The sequence below is a fragment of the Lissotriton vulgaris genome, chromosome 1_1, assembly GCF_964263255.1.
Source record: "Lissotriton vulgaris chromosome 1_1, aLisVul1.2, whole genome shotgun sequence".
Classification (NCBI taxonomy): Eukaryota; Metazoa; Chordata; class Amphibia; order Caudata; family Salamandridae; genus Lissotriton; species Lissotriton vulgaris.
In genome coordinates, this window is record NC_141685.1 from 1,975,669,358 (window position 1) to 1,975,682,046 (window position 12,689).

Consider the following 12,689-nt stretch of genomic DNA (forward strand, 5'->3'; position numbering starts at 1 on the left):
TTGTGTAAATTAATACTTCAGCTGTCTAGTTTGCATATGACATAAGTGGAAAGTAGTTACTGAAACCAAAAGCTCAAATGCAATCGAGTGAAGCAGTTAAATAAAAAAGTACATGCTCCACTCAAACATTAATACTAGCTTTAAACATTTCCAGTGGAAACAAGCATTGGGACAGTCAATAGGTCTCTCCGGTGGAACCGATTGGCTATGGTTATGGTTTTTAGCTATGCTGAACAAGAGTTTGCCAGTGCCCTGAAGAGACCGGCACTTTCAAACTCCGGTCTCCCACCAACATCACAACAAAAACTTTTTCATCCATTGGGGTAAGATGGATAAAAGAAATGGTGCAAGGGGCGTAATAATATTTTTAAGGTATGTAAGTATCAGGAGGGTTCCCTGGCTTCAATTGCTCATTATAGAGGTAAACGCTATATGGCAGTCAAAGGTTTAAGCAAGACTATTTAATAAAGGGGTTCATGTTTTGCATTTCAGAGTACAAGTATTATTTTTTTACTACAGGGCAACATCTCTAAAATGCCTCCCAAGGGAGACAGACAGGTGCACGAGCCGCTTAGGGTATGTGGACGCGCTTTGCAGAGTGTGAGTGCAGAGTTGTGAGTGCAAAGTGTGAGTGCAGAGTGAGTGTGCAGAGTGAAGAGTAGTGAGTGCAGAGTGTGAGTGCAGAGTGAGTGTGTAGAGTGCAGAGTAGTGAGTGCAGAGCAGTGAGTGTGCAGAGTAGTGAGTGTGCAGAGTAGTGAGTGTGCAGAGGAGTGAGTGCAGAGTAGTGAGTGTAGAGTAGTGAGTGCAAAGTAGTGAGTGCAGAGTAGTGAGTGCAGAGTAGTGAGTGCAAAGTAGTGAGTGCAGAGTAGTGAGTGCAAAGTAGTGAGTGCAAAGTAGTGAGTGCAAAGTAGTGAGTGCAAAGTAGTGAGTACAGAGTAGTGAGTGCGTAGAGAAGTGAGTGCAGAGTAGTGAGTGCAGAGTAGTGAGTGCAGAGTGGTGAGTGCAGAGTGGTGAGTGCAGAGTGGTGAGTGCAGAATGCAGAGTGGTGAGTGCAGAGTGGTGAGTGCAGAGTAGTGATTGCAGAGTAGTGATTGCAGAGTAGTGAGTGCGTAGAGTAGTGAGTGCGTAGAGTAGTGAGTGCGTAGAGGAGTGAGTGCGTAGAGGAGTGAGTGCAGAGTAGTGAGTGCAGAGTAGTGAGTGCAGAGTAGTGAGTGCAGAGTGGTGAGTGCAGAGTGGTGAGTGCAGAGTGGTGAGTGCAGAGTTGTGAGTGCAGAGTAGTGAGTGCAGAGTGGTGAGTGCAGAGTGGTGAGTGCAGAGTGGTGAGTGGTGAGTGCAGAGTGGTGAGTGGAAAGTGGTGAGTGCAGAATGCAGAGTAGTTAGTCCAGAGTAGTGAGTGCAGAGTGAGTGTGCAGAGCAGTGAGTGCAGGTGCAGAGTGGTGTGTGCTGTTGAGTGCCGGTGCAGAGTGGTGTGTGCTGTTTAGTGCAGGTGCAGAGTGGTGTGTGCTGTTGAGTGCAGGTGCAGAGTGGTGTGTGCTGTTGAGTGCAGAGTGCTGTATATTGGCAATGTAAATGACAAAGCCATTTATTTATGATTTAAAGAAAAAAAAAAAATGTCATGAGCAATGCCAATAGCTCTACCGTTAATGATGCCGAGACCATTGCATTGTAAATGCTTGTTTAAATGGTATGTGACACCTGGGATGTTGCACTCACCTCAGAACCCACGCGTTTGGAGTTTAATTCGTAAGTCCTACGACCAATCCCCGTTACCAAATGTTACTTGATAAACATGTAACTTTGACTGGTCATTCCAGATTCTGTATTTTTTACTGATACCCTCTCTTTCTCCTCATTTAATAGTTTTGTTGTGGAGACAATATGGACTAATCAGGGCCCCTGTCTCAGACTTGATGCTTGTACCAACATATCTTGACTTACAAGAGTGTGTTTTACAAGCAAATGTATTTTAACGGATTTAGAGGTATATGTTTATGAATTACTGGATACTGATTTTATCGCATTTCCTTTAAGGGTCTTAGTTTATTTACCAGACCCTCGTCGACCTGTTTATTTAAGTTAATCATATGATATTCAGATATATAAATTAAATTTCTTTGACATTGACGAGCGTACCCTACGCTTAAATCAACTACATAGAACACACGGCTGGGAGCGAGGTGCTCTTTGTTTTTGTATTATCACTTCTTTTTGGTGTCTAGTGCACACTTTCACTCACTAATGCAACACTATTCAGATGTGATCTTATTTCACTCCTTTTAGATCATACATTTCGGTAGTACACATGGGTGGAGTTTTTACTCTGGACATCACTTGTTGGTGATTAACACACTTCGTTTTGGTTGGAGTTTGGTCTATCAAATGTAGCTATGGTCTGTGTGTGCTGGCTTTAGCTGGTGACACATTTTCTCCCACGGTAAAACAGCTTAGGCATGAAGGAATGTGGGGTGCACTTGATGCACTGTTTCCATTGGAAAGATATAGCCATGTATGTATCGATTGAACCTACAGCGTTGAAATCGTTGTCTAGCACGAAACACGTGTCGCCTGTCTTCTAGTACACAAACAAAGCTGGATCATTTAATTGACAACTATAAACATAACTGCTTACAGTTGCAGACCTTTTGAACGACTTTGAAGTGCTCTGGGTCTTATTGTATATGTGTTCTATGAAGAAAGTTCTTCTCTTGTATATTGTACACTACCATGGTGGCATATTGCTACTAGTTCCTTGAGCACACTTGACTCTAATTTGTTTTCTGTATGACGTATGTATCCTTTGCCAGGTAGGTGCAAAATATCTATATACCACTGTCACCATTTTCTTCTTTCCATTCCTCTGTGTCTTTACCTACCTCTTCATCCTTTCACCTGGCTACAACACCTTTCTCCCTTTAACTTATGTATTGTCCGACTTTAAATGCATTGCATGCAAAACTGTTCACAAACTGCATAACAACTTTGTGCTAAACAGTATGAGAAGCTGCACACATTACACAATAAATTGTTTACATGCCACCTGACAACTGTTTGATAAACATGAGAAACTGAAATGACCTATGCCTGGCAAAGTTTTTTTATATCATGACCAACACATCCACTAGTCTGTTACATGCCCATAAAGGACTTTAGCTCCTCATAAGGAGTACTAAGTGCTGGATAATTACCGATACCATACCTATCGCATTAGCTCTCTTTGCTTCTCTGTCCTTCTCCTGTCTAAGGTTAACTCCCAGAAGTCGCTGTCAAGCCAAAGAATTGTCCACATAGGAAGAACAGACGCGGTCCAAGGAAAAAGAAGATAATTCAGGTAAAAGGAAATATATCAGATTGCATTAGAAAGAATGGTGAAAATGCCACAGGACAATGCTTTGATTTTTCACTTTTGTTTGAACACCAGTTGTGGAGTTTTTTTTGTGTATACAGACATCTGGTAATTAAAACTCCAATTTCAAATGCGACGTGCAAATTCCTTATATTAATATTTTGAACAAATAATCACCGACTGACCCATGCCATGTCTTTTCTACAATCAACGGAACAGACTTGTTAGACACTGAGGCCCCTTGCGCCGCCGAAACATCACTTTTTGTGACTTTCCGTGGCGCAGGAGTCCGCTCTATATTTACCAGGCAGCACTAAGACACTTATTATGGCTTAATGCTGCCTCATAAATATTATTACCTTTAACACCGTTTTCTGCGTCAAAGGGACGTACAGTGGGTGTTGCTGCGGGCATTCCCTGGGGAGAGTATGTAGCCATACAGCTAAAGCAGTCGACCTCGAAGCTGAGAAACAGGGTTTGAGTCTCGACAGGGATGCTCTACATCCTGTGATTCTGGGCAACTCACTTAATATCCCTGCACCTAACAAAAATGAATGTGTCCCTCTGTAACGCAACTGGTGCTCATGTAAAACTCTCTGATGATACCTGATATCTTTGGGTCAAGTTAGCGCTATACAAAATTCCACAAAAAAAACACACCCATGGTTTTTGACACTGCCCCAGATTTACGAGAAATTGTAACTCTGAGGAAATGCCAAAATCTTAAGTCTTCCCAGGGGAGGCACAAGATAGAAAGCACAACGAGGAGAAATCTCTTTCTCCTCATTTTCCATTTTCTATGCCTGCTGCATTCTGCAGCACACATACAAAGAGGAAAAAACCTCTTGTGGTTGATTTTGTGCAGGAAGGTTTACCTTCCTAACCTTCCAAGACCTGGTGAAACGACTACTGGGCGCCTGACATCGCCATAGCCATCCCAGACGGCTACAAGATCACCTGCAGGGATCGCGCCAACGGAATCGGAGGAGGAATAGGAATCATCCACAAGTCCACACTCAAGGTCGCCACCCACGCAGATGACACCCTCAACACCGCTGAACACCTGCACTTCCGGATCCACACCGACCCCAACACCACCCTCAGAGGAACACTCATCTACAGACCCCCCCGGACCCCGGGCTCAGTTCAGTGACTCCATCGACGACCTCGCCAGCACCCACGCACTCGCCTCCATGAACTACATCCTCCCCGGGGACCTGAACTTCCACCTCGAGAACAACAACGATGCCAACTCCACCACCATGATCAACAACCTCGCCCTCAGACAGCTCGTCACCGCACCCACCCACGCCGCTGGCCACACGCTGGATCCCGTCTTCTCCTCAGGCTCCCATGTTGCCTTCGACAACACCACCGAACTCCACTGTCTCGACCACCGCTGTATCCATTTCACCTTTAAGAAACCAACCTCGCACCAGCGCACCCAACAGCTGCCTCGCCACTGCTGGAGCAAAGTCACCGAAGACCAGCTGATCACATCCCTCGCCAAGAACCCACCCACCGACACCACCAACCCAGACACCACAGCCTGAGACCTCAGACAGTGGATCGACGAGTACACCAACACCCTCGTCCCGCTCAAGAAACCCTCCAACCGCCACGCCAACAAGAGAGCCACCTGGATCACCAACAAGCTCCAGACCTCTAAACCCACATGACGGAAACTGGAGAAGACATGTCTCCACGAACGCACACCGGACAACCACCCAGCCCACAAGGACGCCACCCGCAGACAGCCAAGAGATCCTCCTTCAAAGACCGCTTGGATAACAATGCACACAATAGCAAAGATCTCTTCAGAATTGTAAAGGAACTCTCTAACCCCAGTGCGAGCGTCAACGACATCCCGCCCTCACAAGAACTGTGTGACTCACTAGCCATCTTCTTCCACCGCAAGATCGCTGGCATCCACGACAACTTCAACACCACGACCGCCCCGACTACGACAGACTCCACCTCCCCTGTGAACACCACCAGCGCCAACCGGCTGACCTCCTGGTCCAACATCAACGACGACGAGTCACGCAAGGTCATGAACTCCATCCACCCAGGATCTCCGTCTGACCCATGCTCACATCACGTATATAACAAATCAGACGCAGCCATCACACCCCAACTACGGAAGGTCATCAACATCTCCTTCGAAACAGTGACATTCCCGGAAATCTGGAAGCACGTCGAAATCAATGGCCTCTTCAAGAAGGCCAAAGCGGACCCCAAGGACCTCAAGAACTTCCGGCCCATCTCCCTGCTCCCGTTCCCGCCAAAGGTCATCGAGAAAATCGACAACATGCAACTGACCCGCCACCTAGAAGACAACAACATCTTGGACCCGTCCCAGTCCGGATTCAGACGAAACCACAGCACCGAGACAGCCCTCATTGCCGCCACAGACAACATCAGGCGCCAACTAGACAACTGCGAAAAATCAGCCCTCATCCTCCGGAACCTGTCAGCCGCCTTCGACACGGTCTGCCAAGGTACACTAAAGACACGCCTCCTAGAAGCTGGAATCCAAGAGAAGGCTCTTGACTGGACCACGTCCTTCCTCTCCGGCAGAACCCAGACCTTCCGCCTCCCACCCTTCCGATCCGAAGCCACTGGCCCAAGGGCTCATCCCTCAGCCCAAAGCTGTTCAATGTCTACATGGCCCCTCCTCGCAAAAGTGTCCCGCCATCACGACCTCAACATCATCTCCTACGCTGACGACACCCAGCTCATCCTCTCCCTTGAAAGGACCCACACACCGCCAAAACCAGCCTCCACGAGGGAATGAAGGCTGTCGCCGACTGGATGAGGAGCAGCTGTCTGAAGCTGAACTCGGACAAGACGGAGGTCCTTATCCTCAGACCCACCCCCTCAGCCTGGGATGACTACTGGTGGCCGACCACACTGGGAACAGCACCAACACCCACCGACCAAGCACGCAATCTAGGATTCATCCTCGACTCCTCCCTCTCCATGTCTAAGCAGGTCGACGCGGTCATCTCCTCCTGCTACAACACCCTCCGCATGCTCCGCAGGATCTGCAAGTGGATCCTGACCGAGACAAGAAGAACGGTGACACAGGCCCTCGTCAGCAGCAGAACGGACTACGGCAATGCACTCTACGCACGAATCCCAGCCAAACACCTACGACGACTACAACGCATCCAAAACGCCTCCGTCCGACTGATCGTCAACGCCCCCCGCCGCAGGCACATCACCTCCCACCTGAGAGACCTACACTGGATCCCCGTCGACAAGAGGATCACCTTCAAGCTCCTCACCCACGCACACAAAACACTCCACAAAGCCGGACCAGCCTACCTGAACAGCAGACTCAGCTTCCACACCCCCACCCGCCAGCTCCGCTCCACCAGCCTCGCCCTCGCCGCTGTCCCCTGCATCCAAGGAATGACCTCTGGCAGCAGATCCTTCTTCTACCTTGCCGCCAAGACCTGGAACACCCTCCCTACTCACATACGGCAGACCCAAGACCTACTCGCCTACAGAAGACTCCTCAAGACCTGGCTCTTCGAGTAGTAGCAGCACTCCCCTCTCCCCTCAGCGCCATGGGACCCTCACGGGTAAGTAGCGCGCTTTACAAGTACTCTGATTGATTGATTGATTGATTAATGCACAAAAATAATCAAATAATCAAAAATAATCAAATAATCAAAAATAATCATACCCACAATGCAGACGTTGGCTCATGGCATCCCATTGTGCGCTGGTGCAGGGGGAAAAGGACAGGAATGTGCTGTATCTGATGGATATGGGGCATTCCTGCACTTTTCTTTTGCCGTAGGGCAGAGCCTGAAGCGCTGCCCTATGGCAAAACCTCATAAATGAGGCCCCCAATTTTTTGCAAAATGATGCTACAGTACCAAAAATCTACTTCCAAACACAAAAAGAAATAGCTTTACCACTGCTTGTTCAGTCTTGCTTTTATTACTATTTGGCTGGTGGACTCCAGATGGATTTATTGGGCATCGAGCAGCATTTGGGTACCCCTGTTTTGAAAAGTTTAACGTATGACGCAAAATTATTTGTCATCACTTAGCGTTGAATTATCTAAAAATGGGTAATAAATTGAGAATGTATCCAAATAGGGAGTCGCATAATATGCCTTGCCTTTGAGTAACAATCCTTAAAATCGCACTGCAGCCTGAAGTCATTTTTTTCAGTTTTCATAACATTTGTTTAATGACGACTAACTCGAATGTTTGAATTTTTTTTAAGCAAATGGTGCAGCATTTTAATTTTCTGATATTTACTTATCGTTATACAAACTATGTAAATGTTAACCTTTGGAGAGCGGGGGGCTCTTCGAAACCGAGCAAGGAACCATTTTACAAATTAGGTAATTGGAGTAATGGCTATTTAATTGCACGTTATTAGTAATTTGGGAATTTAACTCGGGGTCAGTTGACCTGAAGATTATTTGGCAGTTAGGTAATTGGAATCAGCCAGATGTTTAGACGTGATTTCAAAATTGGATTTCGCCTTATCAGTCTATTGGAAGACAGGTAATTGGATTATGGCACTTTTTGTTTTGGAATCAGTCGGATGTTTAGTAATAGTGCTTGAGGACGACCGCCCCAGGAGTCATTTTGTAATTTAACTCAGAGTGAGGAAAAAGGAGAGAGCGGAGAAACACAAGTGCAGCAGTCTTGAAAAGGATCTCATTTCACTCATACAGACCATTCTGGGCTCACACAGCTAATTTATATATACAAGTTCGATTTACAAGCCAAAAATATAACTAATATAGAGTGAATAACCCTTTGAAAGGAAAGATGCCTCTCTGAAATAATAGAAAATGGTTGATTTTTAAAAATACCTCTAGACAAGGAGCCGGGGTCTCCTGCAAAAAGGAGTGAGTGTGTAACCCACTAAAGACACACTAGTAATTTGTCGAGGTCGGTAATTCGAATCATCCATTATACTGAAGTCTCCTCCGTGACCTTGTCCTCGTAACACGCTACTGGGGAAAAGGTACAGGGTATGTGTACCTCGTGGGGGCAGGCTATGCCATCCGGTCCGTCAGCAGGACCTGTGTATCGTCTGGGCTAGCCTGGGTGCACTTGAAGTTTGGCTGATTCTGCTCCTCAGGCTACAAGTACGTCTCCCGAGGCTGGGGAATTCAGAAAAAAAGCCTCAACACCACCCTCTTGTGAACTTAACCCGTGATTGTCGCACTCACAAAAAAGGCTTGTTGAAGACATTGAAATTAACATACACTCTTGGTTAATGTGTTATTTCGCATAAAGTACATCAGATTCTGAAAAATGCAGAATCTTAGTGACCAATGTTTACAATAGGTGGTATGTTAAACATATCCTTCTCCTGTGCACACTCACTCCGTAACACTGCCAGAGGTAACCAATAGCTATCCTTCTGAGGTAGGGGAGCCTGAAACTCAAGTCATAACTCTTTGTGTTCCACAGCACAGTGGAGGCACAGATGCGTTTGTTACTATATGTCTGGACACAACATGTTCTTGATATGTCCCAATGAGTTCCACAGTAGATGTTCAGTCGGTACTTGCTACTAGGTGCATCCTCACACTCTTTCCAATGGGCATATACTAAGGATTGTAGAGTAGGTGTCAGTTAATCATGTGCATAGTTTCCTGGTGATGTGGATTCATCACGACTTTTGTTAGAGTGGTGAAGGCCAGACCTATAATCAAGAAACATTAGTCAGAGAGCAGAAGGAATTTAGTGGGCTGGGATCATGTGGGAGTGGGGCAATGTGAGGGTGTAATGTCTGAGGATGGTCAGCCAGACTTCACAAGAGGTGCTGCGTAGATTGGAATTGTCTCTCATAAATGGCAGTCAACCACGCCCAGAGTATTTTCATGTGCTGCCTTCTTGATTGCATGCCAATTTATCCAATCCCTATGCCTGCTTGCCTTAGGCTTTGTTAACGTGAGTCGTAATTGGCTGTGAAAACATATAGGAGCTGCTGGTTTGTTTGGTCACTTTAACGACTGGGAAACATTCACTTTTGTACTGTCTCATCATCTACTCTGAGAATATTAATACATCCACTTGACTCCTTGGAGTTTATGGCCCTGGTTTATTTAGATTGGATTATTAATTTTCGGATCGATTTCATATTCTGTGATCTAGATTCTATTGCTTGTGGTTTTTTATGTGCCTGTACATTGATAGGTAATTAAAAGGTGGAAACATCTTGACACAGCATGCTCTCCAAGCAAGATATTTGTAAGTGGCGAAATAGACATTCTTGACATGTATTCTAGTCTTTGATAAGACAATACCTTAATTGCAATGCTTTTCCCTCTTGCATTTTATTTATAAGCAGAATTTAATTGTTTTTTGAAAATTACGAACTAACAATTCTCAGTACAGAGCAATATGCATGCACAGCCGAAATGGAAACAATAAAGAAGAAACCGTGTTTTTACATGTTATACATTTGACAGATTATAGTAGGCCCACCACCTCCACCGCCACATTTTCCCATGTTTGGGGGACATTCACGGACCACCGTGCTAATGCCTACCAGGGTTCCCTCTCCCCGAACGACCTCCAGAATGTCCAAAAGGGCAACTCTGGGAGAGCAGTCAACGGGTCTCCCTTGTGCAATTTTATGTTAGCAATATCATGCTTTTTTAACCCAAAGTTGAGTTAAATTTAGAATAGACAAAATGTTTATTTTTCACTGTATCTGCTGTTTATTCGTAAAATGCATACATAGAGGTTATGCTGTGAGAGGACCTACCCTTTTTCCTGTTTCGCTTTGGTGTGTTAATGTTTTACTTTCAGATGTGTCTTTCTATTTTTTTTAACGTCTGGGAATTTTAGTGATGTTTTATTTCATGAAATGTGAAAGTCCAATACAGTGATTACTGATAGCACCATTTTGTCTTTCGGATTGTGGCAGCTTAACCCCAATAATTGTTAGATACCTTGAAATGTAGCTAAATATTCAGCTCCAGCATCTCCAGTCAATCCAGCGATAAGAGACTACACTCCTCATCAGACATAACACAAATTAACAGAGCTAAACAGAAATAAATATTGGAAGCACAAAGAACTGAGCTCTAGGCCAAAAATATGATAAAACGGGAATTTTTAACAAAAAAAAGTAAAACGTGTAACAGAGAATATATGCATGAAGTGCTACAAAGGCTCAAAATACAGAAATACAAAACAAAAATGCAAAATCATAGAACATATTAGTCCCTAGTTACTAGAATTTAAGAAAATATTCTAAGTGTCAGGCTCATAAAGAATTTAGGCACATCCCATAAAGAGTTTAGGTTAAATTAAATGGATATAGAAAATACTTTCTCCAGTAACAGCATTCTTATTGACAGCTGGCAAATCCCACATATCGTAAACCTGATCAATAACTAAGCCCAGCCTAGGCTTGAAGAGTTAAAGCCCAAGAACTTTTATACACAAATCACACTTTCTAAAAATAGATTCTGCAAAATCAGCATGACATGATCATGGCTAGGGTCTCTTTGGTAAATCAGGAACAATCACATATTTAAAAAGACATTAGCTCTAACCCATCTCTTAAAGTAATAGCATTCTTCCATCTTCTCCCTCAGCAGCCACCCTCTGGAAATGATCAACATCCCACTAACAATGCTTCATAGATTTTGCACGTCTTCATCCACACTTCCAGTGGAAGTCCTTGAAAATTATACTTTGGGTACATGGTGGAAGCATTCACAATGCAGTCGTTCTAATAATGTCTTACATCCATATTACATTGATGTCATTCACTTGGTGTTCCACATAAACTATGGGAGAAATGGCTTTGCAGCGGGACATTAAAGGGAAGTGGAATGAGCAGGGGCAGGTTGAACAGAACATCAGAAACAACATCCATATTAGAAAGAATAGCATCTTAATAAAAACTGTGGAATAAATATTAGTCTCATTATCTACTCTTCTGAAATTACTCATTTTAGTTGTAAAATCATTAATTTATCGATTTGCATTATATAAAAAACTAATTATACGAAATCATTTTCACACGACTTTTGCATTTTTTTATATTTCTAAAACCATTAATACAGGATCTTGGCATCTAATGTAACTCTGTATTTAATTGGTATCTAATTCGTGAAATAGGTACCATGATGGATTTTTCACTTGTACACTTTGTTGCTTTACTCATACAGATACACAGGCTCATCACAGGGCCTAACAGTCTGCCAAGAAATTCCATCAATGCCAACCCGATGATTGTAAATGTCTCTGAGAATCACCTTCTTCTTTGGAGTCATCACAGTGCAATCCCATTCACCATTGTAACTCTGTCCCAGCATAATTCCTTTAGGCACTTCAACCAGGGGGTACATCTATGCTGCAAGGAAGTATTGCATTCCTCCTAGGCTAAGATCCACCGCACCAACTTTACTCTACCAACGCTGTCCAACATCCATTCCAATCCTTGCTAATGCCGCTCCAATCCTTTAAATATGTTTACCATTTTAATGGGTAAAAGAAGCCCATTTACCCGTAGAGTAGGTTTGTAGAAGATGAAACTATTAAACTTAGTTGCAAGGTAAGTTCCAGGTAAGTAGGTAAGTACATAGATTTTAGTAGATAGTCCTACCAGGAGCAGCCGCCCTGCTGCTCGGCCTGCACACTACAAGTGACACTTAGCACATCACCAGTCACCCAGGCATTCTGTGACATCACCAAGCATTCAACATTCCACTAATCACCAAGCACTTCAGCACTCCAGCACTCACTCTGGCTGAGCAGTAGAGAAGGTGAGCTAAGGAAATGGTATGGCAACAATTAAGTTGGAACATATACCCCATTTAAATACCCCAGTAAAGTATTACCTGCTAAAAAGTTCATGCAAGAAATTGGAGTATTAGTTCAAGATGGTGAAAACCCACCTCTAGTTCTAAACACAATCCTTATTAGAGTGAACCACTAAAATCACTGACTAAACCTGTGATTAACTAAGTTAGCTTATAACAAAGCAGTCATTCTGTAGCGTGTGGTTGTTGTTAGTGATGACGCGCGTGTGCTCATGCGCGTCACTCACAACAACAAATATCGTGTTGTGATTTGAATGTGTATTGTCGCGTGCATGCGTGCTGGCTGGTATGTTGTTTCTTGAATGTTGATGTATGCATGCGAGTCTGTGTCGCGTGTGAGAGTCGCGTGTTGTGTGTTGATGTTTGAATGGAGATGCGCTGTGTATGTAGAGTCGCCGGGCAGTTGACTGGTATTCCTGAACCTGTAAGCTTCGTGAATAAACGCTCTTCTTCTTCTTTCAACTCCGCTTGCCTCCTGAGAGTCATTTCATCTTTTATTACACTGGCGACGAACGGGAA